General features: G+C 36.3%; 1 long non-coding RNA gene and 1 pseudogene across 3 annotated transcripts; both read right to left on the minus strand.

Annotated features, from left to right (window-relative positions):
- Positions 1–891: 891 nt before the first annotated feature.
- On the minus strand, positions 892–12,238 carry LOC133314877 (uncharacterized). 3 transcript variants are annotated; one of them, XR_009752021.1, is made up of 15 exons: positions 11,960–12,238; positions 11,586–11,662; positions 11,420–11,486; positions 9,228–9,298; positions 8,925–8,967; positions 8,746–8,816; positions 8,555–8,635; positions 8,196–8,286; positions 7,639–8,096; positions 7,328–7,444; positions 6,271–6,360; positions 5,992–6,087; positions 5,761–5,828; positions 5,019–5,134; positions 892–1,511 (listed from the first exon to the last, which is right to left on the minus strand). It is a non-coding gene; the product is annotated as an uncharacterized LOC133314877 (long non-coding RNA). The 3 variants fall into 3 exon arrangements; XR_009752020.1 differs by having other exon boundaries at positions 7,639–7,680; positions 8,035–8,096; positions 8,925–9,298; XR_009752019.1 differs by having other exon boundaries at positions 8,925–9,298.
- An 811-nt stretch (positions 12,239–13,049) lies between these two features.
- Positions 13,050–16,687, minus strand: LOC133314879 (uncharacterized; annotated as a pseudogene).
- Between the last annotated feature and the right edge of the window lie 1,154 nt (positions 16,688–17,841).

The raw sequence follows: 17,841 nt of genomic DNA on the forward strand, positions 1-17,841 counted from the left end.
TAAAAATGTAAAAACGTAAATTTTACACTAGTTTTTGACAACAATGAGTCCAGCTCAATTGAATTGAGTCAATGATTCTAGAATAATAATGAAATGGGTTTTTCTCTCTAATCATAGTTTGAATTCTACCTTACGAGTTGAGAAAAATGAATAATTTTTCAGGAACAAAAGTAAAAATAAATTGCAACGATGAAAAGAACTATTTTTGGAAATTTTATATTTTTTAAAATATAAAAAGAAAATAACAGTTAAATAGAGATAACTTTAATCTAATGATAAAAGGCGAAGGCATGAGTGATATTTTTTCCACTCTTGGTTCGTTCGTAAGACTAGTAACTGCTCCTTACAATGGATTTTACTCGGGGAGTTCTTTCATTGCCTTGGATATAGATTTCTTTGGCACCAATTTTGCTACTTAGAGACATTTCCGCATATTTCTATACTCCAAACTACCAGAATCCTATTAGTTTAAGACCAATGGGAGATTGTGTTGCTGCTTATTTCTAAGGTACCTGCGCAAGGGCTGCTACGGAGCAACTCTACACACAACTAATGTATTCCCTTTCCAGAAATCACTCTCTTTCGAGAGTTGAAATCCCAAAAATTTAAGCCGTTCGATGAGGTTACATTAATGGTTTTATATATCTCAACATGTCCCCTCACACGAGAGTCCACTTGGCTTGAATGGTGGATAATGCACAGGTCCACCTACTTGTGCGAAGAAAGAAATTCCACTAGAAAGAAAGTGTGGGGCGATGAGGATCGAATCTGATAGACCGAAAGCTCTGATACTATGTAAAGAACTAATTCAACCCAAAAGCTTAAACTGTTAGGTGATGCTACATTAATAATTTTATATATCTCAACACAATTGAAACATTAAAACTGGAAACATCATAAATTCCATTAAAGAAATGAGCCTGCATAATAAGTTCAATCTAAGAGAGGTACTTCTACTTCCCCCTGTCTACTTGGAAAATTTAGCTCATACTAAGAAATATTATAAAAAGAAAAGCTAACTGGAATCACAAAACCTAAACTAAGAAAATGAAAATGGCTGAACACATTGAGGAAGACGATGGATTTGCCAAAGACTTCTAAGGTTTATGTCTTCCCTCCTATTTATAGGCATGAGGTCCTCCCAAGGTTTTGTCTTGGCGCTTGATCTTGATCTAATGGCCAGGATTGTCTTTTGCTCTCGATGGGGGACAATGCTGTGTGTCAGCTCAGCCCTTATTGTACGAGTTAGCCTACTTTTCCCTTGCTTTTTCTTTTAATTTGGTGTGCCGCCACCATATAAAGCCGGTAAATTCCCTTTTTCTTGGAGTGTAGTGTGCTTTTTCTAGTGTTTGTCCATTTCTGGTAATGGGAGAAAGAGGCGGCAACTGAGTATTTTTCTCTTTTTTCTGCTTTTGTCCCCTGGCTCACTTTTCAGTGTTTCTTCTTTTTCCTCTATTTTTTCTTTGCATTGAGCTATGTTGGCCTTCTTCTTCATTTGGATCCTAGACCACCTAAAATACAAAACAGCCCATTAAGCCAAATAAATCAAAAAGATCATGCTATTTGTACCTAGTGAAGCCTTGGATCCCTAATTAGCTAAATGTTCCTGGCCTAATTAAATGATACTGCTCTTGAATGCAAAAATGAACTTAAGTAACGAAAATAACACAGAAAATAGGTGAAATTACCAATTAAACGTATAAGATAGATCTCCACACTTGGGATCTATAAGGGTTGTGACTCTGTCTTGGAGTAAATGGGTGTGTGGTGGTGCGATTTGGGGTAAATGATCTTGCACAGGCTGATTATGTGTTGGGATGGTTTTTTTTGTGTGTGATAGTTTACAAAGTATACATTGGTGAAATGATGGTGCCAGTAATCTTAACCAAACTATGGTGAAATGATCTAGATAATGAACATTGTTTCTATAATGACCCTAACTGGTAAATCTTAGTTAGAGATTTAATTTAAGGATTTAAATGCCATAATTAGATTCAGTGAGCGATTTCGAGTATTTTGACTGTAATCATGACTATGTTATGAACAGTGCGTTCTGCCGGAGAATTTACAGTTTTGTGAATTAACCGGTAGAGCTTAAAATGAGCAAAATAATTTTAGGAACATAATTTGAAAATTCTGATGACAAATATGAGTTCAGAACGAAAAATTGTATAGTCTGGCACTTTCCGTGAAAATCTCGTGAATAGTGTTTCTACCGGGTATTTTGTACTGCTGTTTAAGCAACCGGTAGAGTCCAGAAATAAATAATTGATGAAATAAGAATAAGAAAGTCCAATATATGCCGAGCAAGTCAATATAGGCCCAAGAAAATGATAAGTTTATAAGTTTTAAGTTTCGTAAGTAAATGAAGTACAATTAGTGATGCACAGTGCATTTCGTCAAAAACGGTGCAAAAACCATACTGTGAATTATGAATATTGTTCCTTAGGAAATAAAAATTAATGTAAATGATTTTAGGAAATAAAAATATGTTTGTAGCTTTGAGTTAGTTCCGGGTCAGTCTAAGTGAAAATACGCGAAAGAAAAATATCTGTTAAAAGGTCACATGTGTTATAAAGCCTTGTCACTTTAAAGATCACTATTCACATAAGCTTTCCATTCTTCTCTTTCTTCCAAAACCGATCTGCACTTTGGACAAGGGGGGGGGGGGGGGGGGGGGGGGGCTTAGGGTTTGGTTTTTCTTTCTTTGATTTCTACATCATCCATCCACCAAATCCAATGATCCACCACATGAAATTGATTGGAAACCACTCAATGAATCCATCCCACCCATTTATTTGAGCTATCATTGGTTGTGTGAGGAGATATTTCCTTCCCCAAATTCGTGCACTATTCATCAAGAGGGCAAAATTAAGTTTTTGATGGAGATTCTCTTGGTGTAGGTCTTCTAGGCTTTGGGTAGTTGATTTGAGGTAACAAACCTCTATTTACATGATGTTGTTTTGATAATTTAAGTTATAAAATTGTGTATATGCCTTGGGTGGGAAAGCATGATGTGTTAGAATATGCATTGATGAGGAATAGTTGATATTTTGATGTATGAAATGAAAAGAAGCTTTGTAAGTATGTAAAAAAATTAGAGAAAAATCATGTATTTCCTCTCTATGTTCGGCCTTTGATAGAGTTAATAGGATTTATTGTGCCAATTTAGTTGATGCTTTAAGAGGGGTTTTATTTGTTCAAGTAAGTAGAATTTGGATGAATTAGTAAGAATATTACATTGGAAAGAAAATCCTTGGAAACATACCTTGATCTTGCGGCCTTGATGTGTTGTGAAGGACTTGGTGTCTAAACTCAAAATAGGAACCTAGTGGATGCATGCCTAGGTGTTTGCAAGTTGTAAGGAAGTAAAGAAAATGTATTGTAAAAGAGATGGATCTTTGGAAATTCCCCTTATAGGATTCGACCTATAGGGTATTTAGGGATATATTTGTACATTTTATTTTAAATAAAATGTGTAGTAATAAATTGTATAAAAGTGATGAGTTTTGAAGAAAAGTAGCATGATTTATGTTGAAAATTCCTAAGGGAATGGTTGATTAAATTAAAGAACACCAACGGTTATAAAGGGGTCTAGACTTGTGTATTGGCATAGGATTGGCAAAAATGCAAAGAAAGGAAAATAAGCGATAAAATGTATGCTTATGAAATAATTATGGTATTGCATCATTTTATTGATGCATTGTAAATTATTCTCTAGGTGTGCCTAGGGATTGAGAAGGATCGGAAATCTCTTGAAGTGATAAAAGTAACTTGTTCCACAAGTAAGCGTATTGGTAAAGCTTCAAGAGGTAAGCTCTATGTTTAAGGAGTCTTTTCCTGCTTGAGTGCTCCACCATGGTTAGTGAACTATGGTTGGACTGTATGACTGTGATTTAGATGCTTTATATAGATGCATTCATATAGAGTTATTTGATAACATGATATGTTTTGCTCTGATATGACTTCTGTAATATGATTTCTGTAACAATCTCTGGCCATTGATTGTATAGTACCCGGATGTCCGCTTTGGGGTCCTCCCTCGGGACTGATGATGTACGCCTCTGATATATTTGGTTCCGCTTTGGGGTCCTCCCTCGGGAACACGTGCGTTGATTTCCGCTTGGGGTCCTCCCTTGGGAATGACGGCGCACATCTCTGATATGATATGGATATATGCTCTGTTCTGTTATGATATCTGTTATATGTTGTATTCGTATACTTTGTATCTGACTTTCATGCAGGAGTGAGCCAGGGGTATGGAGAATTCTCTATAAATCTGGAGCTTATTGAGATTTGTAATCTCACCCCTCTTTGGGGACACATTTTCAGGTGCCCAGATTCCCGGTGAGTCCTCACTAGGCAGGGACACGACACGTGGCTGAGGCAGTTGACAGACCGGATTTTGAGTGGCTGTAGGCTACTACCTTTTTGGAGTGTTTGATGTATTTTAGTATTTTCGCATTTGATGGATCATGATATTGATCCTTTATTTTGTATATGGCCTTATATGTTTTGTACACGTCTGTCGCTTGATGCATGTACATTTGGGTATTCAGGCACGTTATGTGATGAGGTAGTATTCAGATATGTTTACCTGTTGGATTGCATGCTGTTAGATATAGTGGCACTGAGCCAAGTTATGCATGCGCCCATGGATGGGCATTTGAGTATATTTGTATAAACTGTTTATCAGGAAATGCTTCTGAGTGGGATTGGAAAATCCCCAGTTGTCCGATTTATAGAGGAAACTTTGCCCGATTTTCGTTTACGACGAATGAGAATTTAAAAATAAAAAGAAAAAAGTTAGCTCGTATTTTCAGAAGTTAAGTCTTCCGCTGTTTTCTGTTTTATCATATGTATGTTAATTGAACCGGCTCGAGACGGGGATGTTACAGTTTCTGCATCCAAAATTATAAAACACAGACAACCATTACCATGTTTTTGGATGCTATGACATATTTACAGGAACAATAGCATACTTCCATAGAATGTCATCTCAAACAAAAATGACTTACGTTTCTTCTTGTTCACTCTCATCCTTAGAAGTGTTGTTAGTAGTCACTGTTGAAAGTAAATTCTGCTTTACAATCATGGCTCCCTCGTATAACTTAGTAAATGAATGCTGTGGAAACTGTTTAAAAAAAAAAGTATGAAAAATAGAGATAAGCACAAAACAATGCCATAATAAAGTAAAATTTTAATAAAACTATTTCTCCAGCAATCCAAAAGCACATGCGCACCTACAATTTCTAACATTTATGGATTCCACAAACATTTTCCCACATAATTGCCAATTTGACAAATATTTAAAATGTCAAATAATATAAAACCCTCAGTTTTGTAATCTCTCCTCGCTTCTTTCCTTGTAAATCAGACACTCAGACTAAGTGCCTCCTCAGTAAACCATCCAGTTTTTACTTATGTTGTAAAAATCAATACGACATATAAATATCAATTAATACAGTGATTCAGAACACATTTTTAGCTGGTCCAGATTGTCAAACTTTAACGTAATTTGAATGCTTTAATTATACTTGCAGAAAAAGCACAAGGATAGAAACGGGAATTTGATACAAACGCACCAAAAGCTAGTTTAAAAAATAGGAGAGTCCAAAGTTCATATAAACCCTACATTAATCACCCATATAACCAATGTGGGACTTCGAGTCCCCATACCTTAGAGTAGGATCGTAATAGAATTCCAAATTCTGGGTATTTTTCAAAATTTAAATCGACAATAATAGTAAGAAGACTAACAGGAGGTTGTGGGTGATGACTTCTGAAACTTCGAATATATCCTGCTCTACAAATGGATTTATAATTCCCTGCCAAGCAGAACCAAAGAAAATTGATTATTTGAATTATACGTTCAATACAATTAGATATCCGCATCAGCACATCAAGATATCTACGTGACAACATAAACATATACAATCAATTGAAATGGGTAGGGAAGCAGCATAGGCTCTTTGACCAACATAAACTAACCTGGATAGTAGTACCCATTATAGCCACCATTAGCATAAGGAACATCCTAAGCAGTAGTCAGATACTCATGATGCATATCACCTACTTTAACACTACCTAGTTTATATAAAATAAATGAAACACATGGTGATACATCAGATGGGGAGTTTGCACCCGTAGGAAGAACCAGAAGAACATACACAGTCACTTTAAATAATGAATAAGAAAGCAGATAACATACCATGTTATTTCAAATTAATAGCAGAATAAAAAAAATTCAACAATACAAACGCAACATACATGCAACGAAAGTACGATTAGAATGGGAATTACTGAGTCCCTCAGTTGAAGAATCAACAAGAAGCTTCTTTGGCATTATTTTATCTGCAGCTGTCAAAAGCAGTAAAATCAAAACAGTAAAAAAACTACTCTTTTCTTCTTTTCCATGCTACTTTGTAGAACATAATAATAAAAATCTCTTTTTTTTTTCCTCTTCAACTTTGTTAACATGCATAAGAGACAGAACAAAACAACAGAATAGAAAAGGGGAGGGAATACAGTTTGGAATTTGAGAAGCCATCAACACTCACCCTAAAAAATCTTAAGTAATTCACACCCAAAAACCCAATTCAACTAGACCCTCCAAGAGACCAAGACATGAGAAACAAAGTAAATAATATATGATATAGAACTGGGAAGGGGAAGGGGAAATGAGAAACAAAGTAAATAATTGGAAAACAAATTATGTGAATGGAACCTTTCTTTTTCCTCACTGATTGAAACAAAAATCAAGGGGAAAAAAATCAGATTCCGCCAGAATTGGAAATAAAAGATTATGATTTTTGAATTGAAGAGAACATATACAGAGGTAATGCCAAATCACAGGCAAAATAAAAAAGGAAAGAAAAGAAGAAAATGCCATGTAACAAATTTAAATAAGGAAAATAATCAGTGATTGGTTTCACACATCTTTAGATTTATAATTTGAATTCATGAATAAAAAAAGTAAACATAAATAAATATTTTAATATAATAATTTTAATAACAATAATAAGTTAATTTATAAATGGGAATTATTAATCTCATGTTGCTTGATACAGTTCTCTCATGTGTGTGAGATAAATATGTGGAGTCCACACTTTAAAACAAAAGGAAAAAGAAATGGAAAAAACTGACACAAAATTCGATGAGTGTATAAAATGAGATAGCTATCTCCAACGAAATGAGAAAAATATTTCCCTTTATAAATAATAATAATTTCTTATTTTGTATAGTATTAAATATATTTAACTTCATAATTAATAATTGCTATTTTACATAATCAAAACAACATATTAAAATTAAGAAAAATACTTACTTGGAATCCTTTTTCCCGTGCACTAGTTCTAAAATTGTCTGCAACACGACTGAAGAGTGTAACAATATACGGTGCATAGTCAGTATCCTCATACAACTTCCTAGAAGACTTGGGGACCTAAAATATTTATCCTAATCAGAATAAGGAATAACACAAGGAAAAACAAAAATCTGCTCAGAAAATTTCAAGGGTGTGAAAACATTAATGGAATGTTTAGATTAATTACAGGGATTTTTCAATTATGATCCATTTATAATAATCCCAGGGAAGTACACAAATTCAAATTTGTGAGTGAAAATGGTATCAGTTACCACATAGCTTGTCAATGTTTCATAGCTTCAGAGCCAATCCTTCTGCGAATACTTGGAAACAATTGCAAGGGGAGTAGTTAAATTTTCTGAAGTTATAATGTCTTCAGGTTTGACCAAGTTGGAAAGATCACAGATTGCTATGCTGAAACAGTCAAGCAGGTTAGCTATATGTGAAGTGGCTTATTTTTCATCGAAAGGAACCTTAGCAAAATAGACGTGAGATAGTGAAGTTAAATAATAATTGAAATATGGCATCAGCAATGCTGCCAGATTTTCAGTGCCAAAACTACTTCCACTTGGCTACTCACAGCAAGTGCATCAAAATCTTTTGGGGCTTATTTTTCTTATTGGCTCTATCCAACTCAGTTGCATCAAAAGCAATTGTCAAGAGCTTACCGGGCTTCCCTTGGGGAGCTACCATTCGTACTTGAAACAGGGTCAATATGCACAATTATGGCCTGAATTTTTTCATGAAATGGTCATGAAATTTACAGGTAATTAAGGTAATGTTAGGTAGAAAGAGAAATTGAAGAGAAAAGAAGCAAAAGCAGATGCACCTAAAGCATGATGTCGTCCAAATACATAAACGTTTCCTTTCTTGAAGACAGAATCAGCATGAGGATCCGAAGCCAAACCAAGCAACTCATCCTTACAATTGAACACAAATGAAATATTACATGATTAAAATTAAACAATGAGCAGCTGAAAAGTATTTGCAGCAAAATATAATCAGTAAAGTAAAAACTTCAACTATGAGGAGAGGAAAAAAAAAAAAAAGAGAGAGGGGGGAAATAGGGTTTACATCAACTGGAAATAAATAAAACAAGGCAAACTGCATATGAAGTGAACTAATTTCTGACATTTAATATAAAAGAAGGTAAATAAACACAGAGGAGGAATGAATAGGCATCGAAACCTGAAAGTCTCAGAAGTGAGAGCCTACGAAGTTTGCAAAATCACCAACTTGGATTGTTACAATTTCTTTCATCTTCACTTCCTGTCAGTTAGTCAGGGAATAGCATATTCGTTGCATTAATTGCTTCCGAGCAAAAAGAAACAGCAATTTTATTCCGAAATTAAGCAATGAACGAAAAGGGAGAAATGTACCTTAGGTTAAAAACACTCTCCAGTTCCTCAATCTGCCGCCTGATCTTGTGCGACACTCCTTCCATTGAAAACTGTTCCTCAGAATGGAAAAAAGAAAAGAAAAAAAAGAAATTGAAAAAATTAAAATAAATTTAAATTCTAAGAGTCAACAATGAAGATTGAGAATCAACAAGGTTTACCTTTCTGCCAACAAACCTCCCCAATTCAAAGCCCCTCTCTTTGCTGCAGAAAGTATTTAGACATAACTAAACGTATACGTTAGTAAGGTTATTTGCAAATAACAATGGATGTTGCATATCTTACATATATATCACATGCATTAAGATTCGGCGGTACATTATTCTAACATAAGCGCCAATACATATTGACTTACAAAAGTACACACTAGATCACCTAATTTTGTCACCTGCTTACAGATGACAAAATAGGTGAACATCAAATTCTAATTACAAATATATCTACAAGTGTACATCTATTACAACCTTAGATATAAAAAAGCCTCATCCAGCAGCGAAAACAGCATCATCTCTTACGAGCCCTTAAGTCCTCGTACCTGTATGGGTTAGACATTTCAAAGGAATGTAAAATTAGAATAAATCCCATTAACTTCGAGGTTTTAAGCTACAACCCTATTCAGGGTAATACAAGTATAGAGAATTCTACCCTTCTATACCTTGACTTAATTTCATTAACAAAAATCATATATTTAAAGATTGTACATTATTTAACCTCACCAATAATAAATGTTAATTCCTTCACAAAATATAAATACTAAATATTTACTCATGGCATCATTCCTGTTCCCTTTTCATTAGGCTAAACCTTTGGGGCCAACACTCATATACTTTATGTAACACCCCGTTCTAGAACCGGTTTGTTAACATCGCATTATGATATTAAGCGCAGTTACAATCACATGGGTTCAATTAAAATCCGGATAAATTTTTCATTTTAAAACGTACCGAACTTATAATACCCAATTTCGTGATCATAACCATATTACCTTGCGGAAACAGATAAATTAAGCTTAACATCATGTTCCTTTCCCATTTTTAAACCATTAATTTACTTCTTGTTTAGTTCAATACTTCTACTATATTGTAGGTTTCTTCATTAGCTACCTGTGGCTTCAAACCGTGCTCAAATCGGAGCACTGTAGCCCAAGTTAGGACCATTTGAAGCAACACAAGAGAGTGTTGGTCACAGGCCCAGCGCGCTTCAGCGCGCTACCGGGCGCTCAAGCGCGCGCTATCGGGCGCTAAAGCCTCCATCTGGGCGCTTAAGCGCACGGAGGCAGTAAGCATCAGCATTTCCAGTGTGGATGGGCGCTCAAGCGCGCAACAGGGCGCTCAGGCGCGCTAGCCTGGGCGCTCAAGCTCCCACTGGGACGTTTTAGCGCGCAGAGACAGAAGCATCTCCCCTTCAGTGGCGAAGGGCGCTTAAGCGCGGACCAGGGCGCTCAAGCGCGCAACCCTGGGCGCTTAAGCCCCACCCTGGGCGCTAAAACACGAGGGGGCAGTAAGCCACCCAACTTTCTGCAGCAAGGGGCGCTTAAGCGCACGCCAGGGCGCTCCAGCGCGCAATCCTGGGCGCTTAAGCCCCCACTTGGGCGCTCCAGCGCGAGGAGGCAGAATGCATTGGCACTCGCAGGGGCAGCAGGGCGCTTGGGCGCGCTCCTGGGCGCTTAAGCGCGCTGCCAGGGAATTCCAATTCCCACATTTCTCAAGTCCAAGCCTAGGGGAAAATGCATCCCCCTTACAAACCCCAAATGTCCATGCCCCCAAAACTAAATCCTAGCACTCATCCAACCTCTCCTCATGAGATTTAGCTAGAATTTGGGCAGTATGACCTTTGTTTTCTCATCGTTTACCAGTTTAAACGAAGAGGGTACCTAATTGATTTTCAGCCCAACCAATTCAACAACTCAATACATAACAAGCATGCATATATTGAATTCCAAGTAGGCATCATTTACATTACATATCCTTTACAAATCATAGAACTTAGCTTACAAAACACTATGATCATTCCCTTGGCTCCCATCAACAAAAGGTGTAACCAAAGGCATGAGCATAGGCTAAGTTCATCCAATGAATCAAGATATACAAATGATCATGGGCTTTCAAAATAAAATCCTATACATGTCAACTACAACAGGCATGCATAAACTCAAAGAAGTGCCATATTTCATGCATAATCTAGGTATGGCCACTTGCCACCAGAGGCTCCTGCAGCATCCTTACCTGAAAGGGGGTCCCCAAAACACGGGGTGAGATATACGAATATATCCAGTAAACCAGGGGTCCTTGGAGCATCTCTCCACCCCACAGTTCCATATCAGTGTAATAGCAATAACAATAATAATGCAGTAAATACATATCTATGCAAAGTGCAATACATCTCCAGGAGAAATCCCTCGAGCTCTCAAGCTGTCCTAAGGAAACTCAGATGCAAATAGTCCTACTGGCCAGCTAACTACCATGTATGATTTACGCATCGTCATGCAACATACCCACATAGGGAAACACCATCCTATGCCACACCAAATGCATACACATACGTATAACAAAGCATTACACTATTTTATTGCATTTATATACACAATCACAACCTCCACCCTTTCAGGGCTTGGTAGAACAGTCAAGGGAATTACACCCAAGGTCCGAAGGCTTACCTCAATGCTTCAGTCGACCTTTGTTCTTCACCAACAGTTTCAGCAATCAACTTTTACAAACATACACCTACACATGGTGTAATGCAATCAACACATTGCATCCAAGAGTATTTCACAATCAACCATCAATTACTCAATTCAAAGCACAACCCAAGTATGAGCTTACCAATTCCAATGAGCTATTCAAGCTCCATAGCTTGCTCCAATGGTTGATCACTCACGGTTGGTCCAAATGTCTCAATCCTAGACATCACAAGGATCCAATCAATCATTCAACTCACTAATTGTTCAACATGCTAGAATACTAACCAATCCAAGCATGAATTTTCCAATATTATGAACAATTATCAAATGACTATCTAGGCTCATTTCCACCGATTAAATGACATTCCTAGCATTTTCCATAACATGCTCTAAGTTCCATTCTTCCTAGAACATAGCTAATTCAACTACATTTCATAAAAATCCCAATTTACTATTCACAAACCCTAACTCATGCAAATTTCAAGGAATCATGAGGTTCAAGGGTTAGAATCTTACCACCAATGGTCACACAACCAAGGATTGATGGCTCCTCAAGCTTCAATGGAGGTAGAAACTCTCAAAACCCCAATTTTCACCAAAGGGCCGAATTTTTGAGAGTTAATATCTCTCTCCACAATGCTCCCCACTCAAAACAAAGCTAGGATTATGAAAGAGGGCGAGATTCTAAGCGATTTAGGCTTTTGAATCATCCAAAACCATCAAGGTTTGATCTCTCTCTCTCTCTCTTCCTCCCTTCCTTCCTCTTCTTTCTCCTTCTTCTTCTCCTTCTCTTTGTTTTCTGGCGACGGGACTTGGGGGAAATGGGGGTCATTTTGGCTTTTAGTCACTTAACATAGGTTAAGTGGCTTTAAGCGGGTATTGGTTCGTCTATCTATTCAATTCCAATAATTACCAAACTTTACCCAAAAGTCTGGAATATTATTCTAGGAATATTACTATTTTTATTTTTATATTTTGGGTACTTTTGACAGTACCCATTTATACCCCTTAATTTTCACTGAGTACACTTTTTAACTCCAAAGTGACTCAGATTCATTTTATTAAGCCTCATACTTAATTTCACCCAGTAAAACATGTTTAATTAATTAATTACACTTGATTTCCTAATTAATTAATATGGGCTATTATACTTTACATTAGGCAATTATTTGTGTGAGGCTTGTATGTCGACTCAGCTCAAAACCAGGACACACAGAATTCCCATTGCCGTACCTTTGGGGTTTGTCCCAGTATTTTAATTCTAAGGTCACCCAAACCTTTGTGGGTTTATCCGTTGTTGAATGTCATAGACTTAAATAAACAAGAAAATTGGAGATTATTTTTTTCAACAAAATACAGAGTTAACATATTTAAAAAGATCATACGATCAAATATCACATTTCTTAAGCATTTTTTGTTGATTCTTCTTCCATTGCAACAATTTCCTGAACTCCACAAAGACACTATATATTAAGCATTACTAGATTCCAAGATCCTGCAATAGTGACTGTTAGACATAGTGATCAATACTGTGTTCACATGTTTCACAAATATATCTCTAGACTTATACCTTTCACATCAAACATTGTTTCCAATGAACCAGTCTCTAACTGCTACTTCTTCCAGTCAATGAGCATTTACAGTACACTTGTTGAAAAAAAAAATCATATGATAAAAAATCACATCTCTGCAAGAATAAATATTTCAAATTGCAAAACATATTGTGATGAAATTGGCCATACCACAAATTCTATTGCTCTTCAAATGTTGGACTCTGTAACATGCAACCTGTTATATCAAATTAATATATCAAGTGACAAATCAGAAGTATATTCCCAATACCATAATTTCTCCACCCACGGAATCAGAATACAGATAGTCTTAAATCATTGAAAAGTAAATGAACCCTTGGATCAACACATACCTTAGCTTATCTTCAAACATGGTTTTTATTGTTTCATTCAGGTTACCCTCCCAACGAGATTCATCATTATTTTCTCCTATTTGTATTTCTTCAAGATCAGGTGTGCTTGTGTCTCCCAAAGAAAAAATTTCCATTCGAGGACATTCTTTTACAACTACTTCTTCTAACTTTGGAAACGTAGTGGAGCACTTACATGAGCAAAACCTGTGCAGACTTGGTAAAGAAATAAGTTCTAGAGTTTGCAAATTGAAAAATGCAATCTCATTGTTTGTCTCATCTTCTTTTCCACTCACTATATCCTCTAATAAATCGCACCCTTTTATCTTCATTGTTGTGAGCTTGACCAGACTCTTTGCTGTTGAGCATGCTATCAAATTTATCAGCCCAATGCAGTTTGTGATCTCCAAATTAGTCAAGTAATTAAAAGTAACAGAGGAAGGCACCAAATTAATCAGACTAGAACATTCAGAAACATATAAGCTTTCAAGACATTGAAGAATGGGGTCAATTTGGAATCCTTCTTTGCATATATGTTGAAGTTTATGTAGTTTCCATAATGTCAACTTTTTAGGGCTTGTGCTAATTTTGATTTGTATTTCCTCACCTGTAAGTGGTTCGTCTTGGAATATCTCTGTGAAGGAACTCCATTCAACCTCTAACAATTCCAAATTGGGTACATTTTTAATGAACCAATATGGAAAAGGGGCTTCTTCATCGGTGAATTCGGACACCCAAATATATTTAAGTTTACTGAATTGATGCCCTGAATATTGGCTTTGCAATAAGATGTCAAAATCTTTATTATTCAGCGTCAACCCCTCCACATTAGCAACTACCTGTTGCATGACCAAAATTAGAACGGAAGAAAGGGTCCCTTTTTCCTCACGTTACTAGAAGCCATTTTTTAACTATGTATTTCTCGGAACTATATAGTTATAGGGAAAAGTGTGTGTCATTTTAAAGGATGTAAAGTTGTGTCATTTTAAGAGAGAGAAAGAGATAGATAAAGGAGGAAAGAGAGTTGACAAAAAAAAATAAAGGTGTGGGTCCCACTTCTATGTGAGAGTGAAAGGATATAAGTTGTGTCATTTAAAAGGATAAACATTTTTCCCATAGTTATAATATTAAAATTATATTTTTTAATTATATATTCCTGAAAGTACATAGTTAAAAAATTGTTGCTGGCTTTTTTTAAATTATATACCGGAAGTACATAATTAAAAGATGATTGCACTAATTCTTACGATACGAGAAACACATTTCCCCTTAACAAATCTATATTTTCCTTCTCTGTTCTAGGCAAAAGAATATATATAGTTAGTACTAAATAAAATATCAACAAAAGTGTAAATGACCAATCAGCCCAACTGAAAAAAGAATTGTTTTCTCACCTGATGGAAGAAAAGTGCTTTTTGCTAGGTAAATATTTTAAAAAAAATTCTCTTTGAAGAAATCAACATAAATTGAAAAATTAAAATAAAAAAGATTGGGGTATCTAAAAATTATTCACTACATCAAAGATAAGATTTTGCACTACCCATACCTCTTCAATTGTAAAAACAGGGTGATGAGTTGAGACACGTAATTTGTCATCTGTAGTTCTTTCTGGGTAGCTCATAGGCTGTGTCTTAAATAGCTCTAACTTTGGACACTTGAACACATTTATTTTTTTCAAGGATTTACATTGAAGAGAATGGATCCCAGCAAAAAATGCCTTAAGTTCAGGCAAACTTGTAAGGTCAAGGGATGTCAAATGCGGAAACACAAATTCAATTATCTCCTCCAGTCCCTCTTCCTTGGTAATTATTTCTTCAACCCCACATTCATCTACTTGAAGTTCTTGAAGTTGTTTGATATCTCTCGCAATTGAGAGTGGAAAGAGACTAGTTAAGTTTTCACATTTCATGACGGACACTTCACATAGATTCTGAAAGCTCAAAGTTCCGTGGAGATCTTCCTTCCACACATGCTTTAGTTTGGGAAGACTAGATAGTGTTAATTTTTTTAGCTGAGTAGAATTCTTCATTAGAATTTCTGTTTCAAATTTACTTTTCACATCAAACACTGCTTCTAAAGAACCACAGTCACTTATATCTAGTTCTTCCAAGTTTGTAAGCACTTCGAGTAAATTTGGTTGGAAGAGTACATCGGATAAAAAATCACATTTATGAACAATAAGATGCGTCAAATTACTGAATACATTGCCTTGAAGTTGGTTATACCATAGTTCTTTCAGCTCTGGATATTTAGATAGTTTCAAATGCTTGAAACTACAAAATGCCACCTGTGTAAACAATTCAATATAGTTTGTATAAATAAAAGTAATGCATTGATTTATTGTTACATTGGAAATCATTTGGTAAAGCAAAGCGTACCTTATCTTCAAACATTTTCTTTATTGTATCATTTAAGTTTCTGTTCCAATGCCACTCTTTATCATTTTCTGCAATTTTCACTTTTCGAAGATTTGGTGAGCTTGTGTTTCCTTCCGAGAAAATCTTCATGCGAGAACATTCCTTCACAACAACTTCTTCCAACAATGGAAACCTCAAGAAGCATTCACTGGAGCAAAATTTGTTGAGACTTGGCAAACTTTCCAGCATCAATATTTCTAAACTGATAAATGCAATGTCATATATTGTTGCTTCTCCTTTTTCTGTCATTATTTCTTCAAGTGAATTACACTCTCTTACCTTCATTGTTGTCAGTTTGACCAAACTTCTGGCCGTTGGAGATGTAATTAAGTTTATCAGCCCATTGCAATTTGCTATCTCCAAATACGTCAAGTGACTAAAGGTAACAGTGGAAGGTAACAAGTTTGTCAAACTAGGACATTCATCAACATCTAAGTATTCAAGATCCTGAAGAATTGGGTCAATTCGGGACCCTTCTTCACATATATGTTGAAGTTTCGGTAATTCATACAGAGTCAACTTTTTGAGTCGTGCAGACATTTTCTCAGTTATTTGTCTTTCATCTTGGAATATCTTCTTGTAGGAACTCCATTCAACAAGTAGCCACTCAAGAGTACATACATTTTGGAGAAACCAATCAGGAAAAGTAGCCTCTTCATACTTAGATCTAGCCAGCCCAAGAAATGTCATTTTGGGGAACAGGGTACCTAAATTTTGGGCTTGCAATATCGCGTTAACATCCTTATGGTCTATTCTCAACCACTCCAAGTTTGGAATCACCTAAAACATAAATAAAGCACAATTTACAAGAAGTGAATATTTACTATTGACTCAAAGTAATAGTTGCCACTTTTTTTTTTGAGGGGCAATTACCACCTTACTTTCCTCAGTTTCATCTAGACCCATTTATGCCCCTTTACTGATATAATAATTAAATATTATACAGTACGATATGTAAATGACTTCTGATATAAAAGATATTTTCCTCTAAATTTATTGTGATAATATTTTGCAAATACATATGTAATAATTGTGTTGACCTAATTTTCAGAACTAACAAGAGTTTTAAAATTTCTGCCTTGTAAATATGATTTTCAAAAAATAAAATAGAAAAAAAAGCAAAGATCATAAAGTTTTATACTGCCATCTGTAACATCCCGGGCGTTGACGAGGGCGGGGAGTGATCGCCGGTGCGAAAGGGCATGGTGCGAAAGGGCACAAACAAGGAGCGGCTCCTGACAGACTTCTAGGGACAGGGGTACATGAATGAATCGAATCAATACCCGAAAAAGAGGGATTCCAGAGACTATGCTGGTATGGGACGGTACAGTTGGGAATAGCCTATAAGAATTAATTGGTACTACATATACTAACAAGATGCATCTGTTTTTCGGTAGCCTGAAAAGGAATAACTCCACAGTTAAGTGTGCTTGACTTGGAGCAATTCTGGGAAGGGTGACCTCCTGGGAAATTTTCCCAGGAAGTGTGCGAGTGAGGAAAAAGCACACTGAAAAGTCTCGTGTTAGTATGTGGGGATAGTCATTGATTCTTGCAAGTTGCCAGGCGTTACAAGTGGTATCAGAGCAGGGCCTCTCTTCCAGTACGGTGTGGTTCGAGGACGAACCAGGCGGAAGCTGGTGGACATGTAACATCTCGGGCGCTGACGAGAGCGGGGAGTGATCGCCGGTGCGAAAGGGCACAAACAAGGAGCGGCTCCTGACAGGCTTCTAGGGACGGGGATACATGAATGAATCGAATCAACACCCGAAAGAGAGGGATTCCAGAGACTATGCTGGTATGGGACAGTATAGTTGGGAATAACTTATAAGAATTAATTGGTACTACCTATACTAACAAGATGCATCTGCTTTTCGGTAGCCTGGAACGGAAGAACTCCATTGTTAAGCTTGCTTGACTTGGAGCAATTCTGGGATGAGTGACCTCCTGGGAAGTTTTCCCAGGAAGTGTGCCAGTAAGGAAAAAGCACACTGAAAAGTCTCGTGTTAGTATGTGGGAATAGTCATTGATTCTTGAAGCGGCCAGGCGTTACACCCTCTTTT

The sequence above is a fragment of the Gastrolobium bilobum genome, unplaced genomic scaffold, assembly GCF_033153095.1.
Source record: "Gastrolobium bilobum isolate Gb01-03AN ecotype WA unplaced genomic scaffold, APGP_CSIRO_Gbil_v1 utg119929, whole genome shotgun sequence".
In the NCBI taxonomy this organism is placed as follows: Eukaryota; Viridiplantae; Streptophyta; class Magnoliopsida; order Fabales; family Fabaceae; genus Gastrolobium; species Gastrolobium bilobum.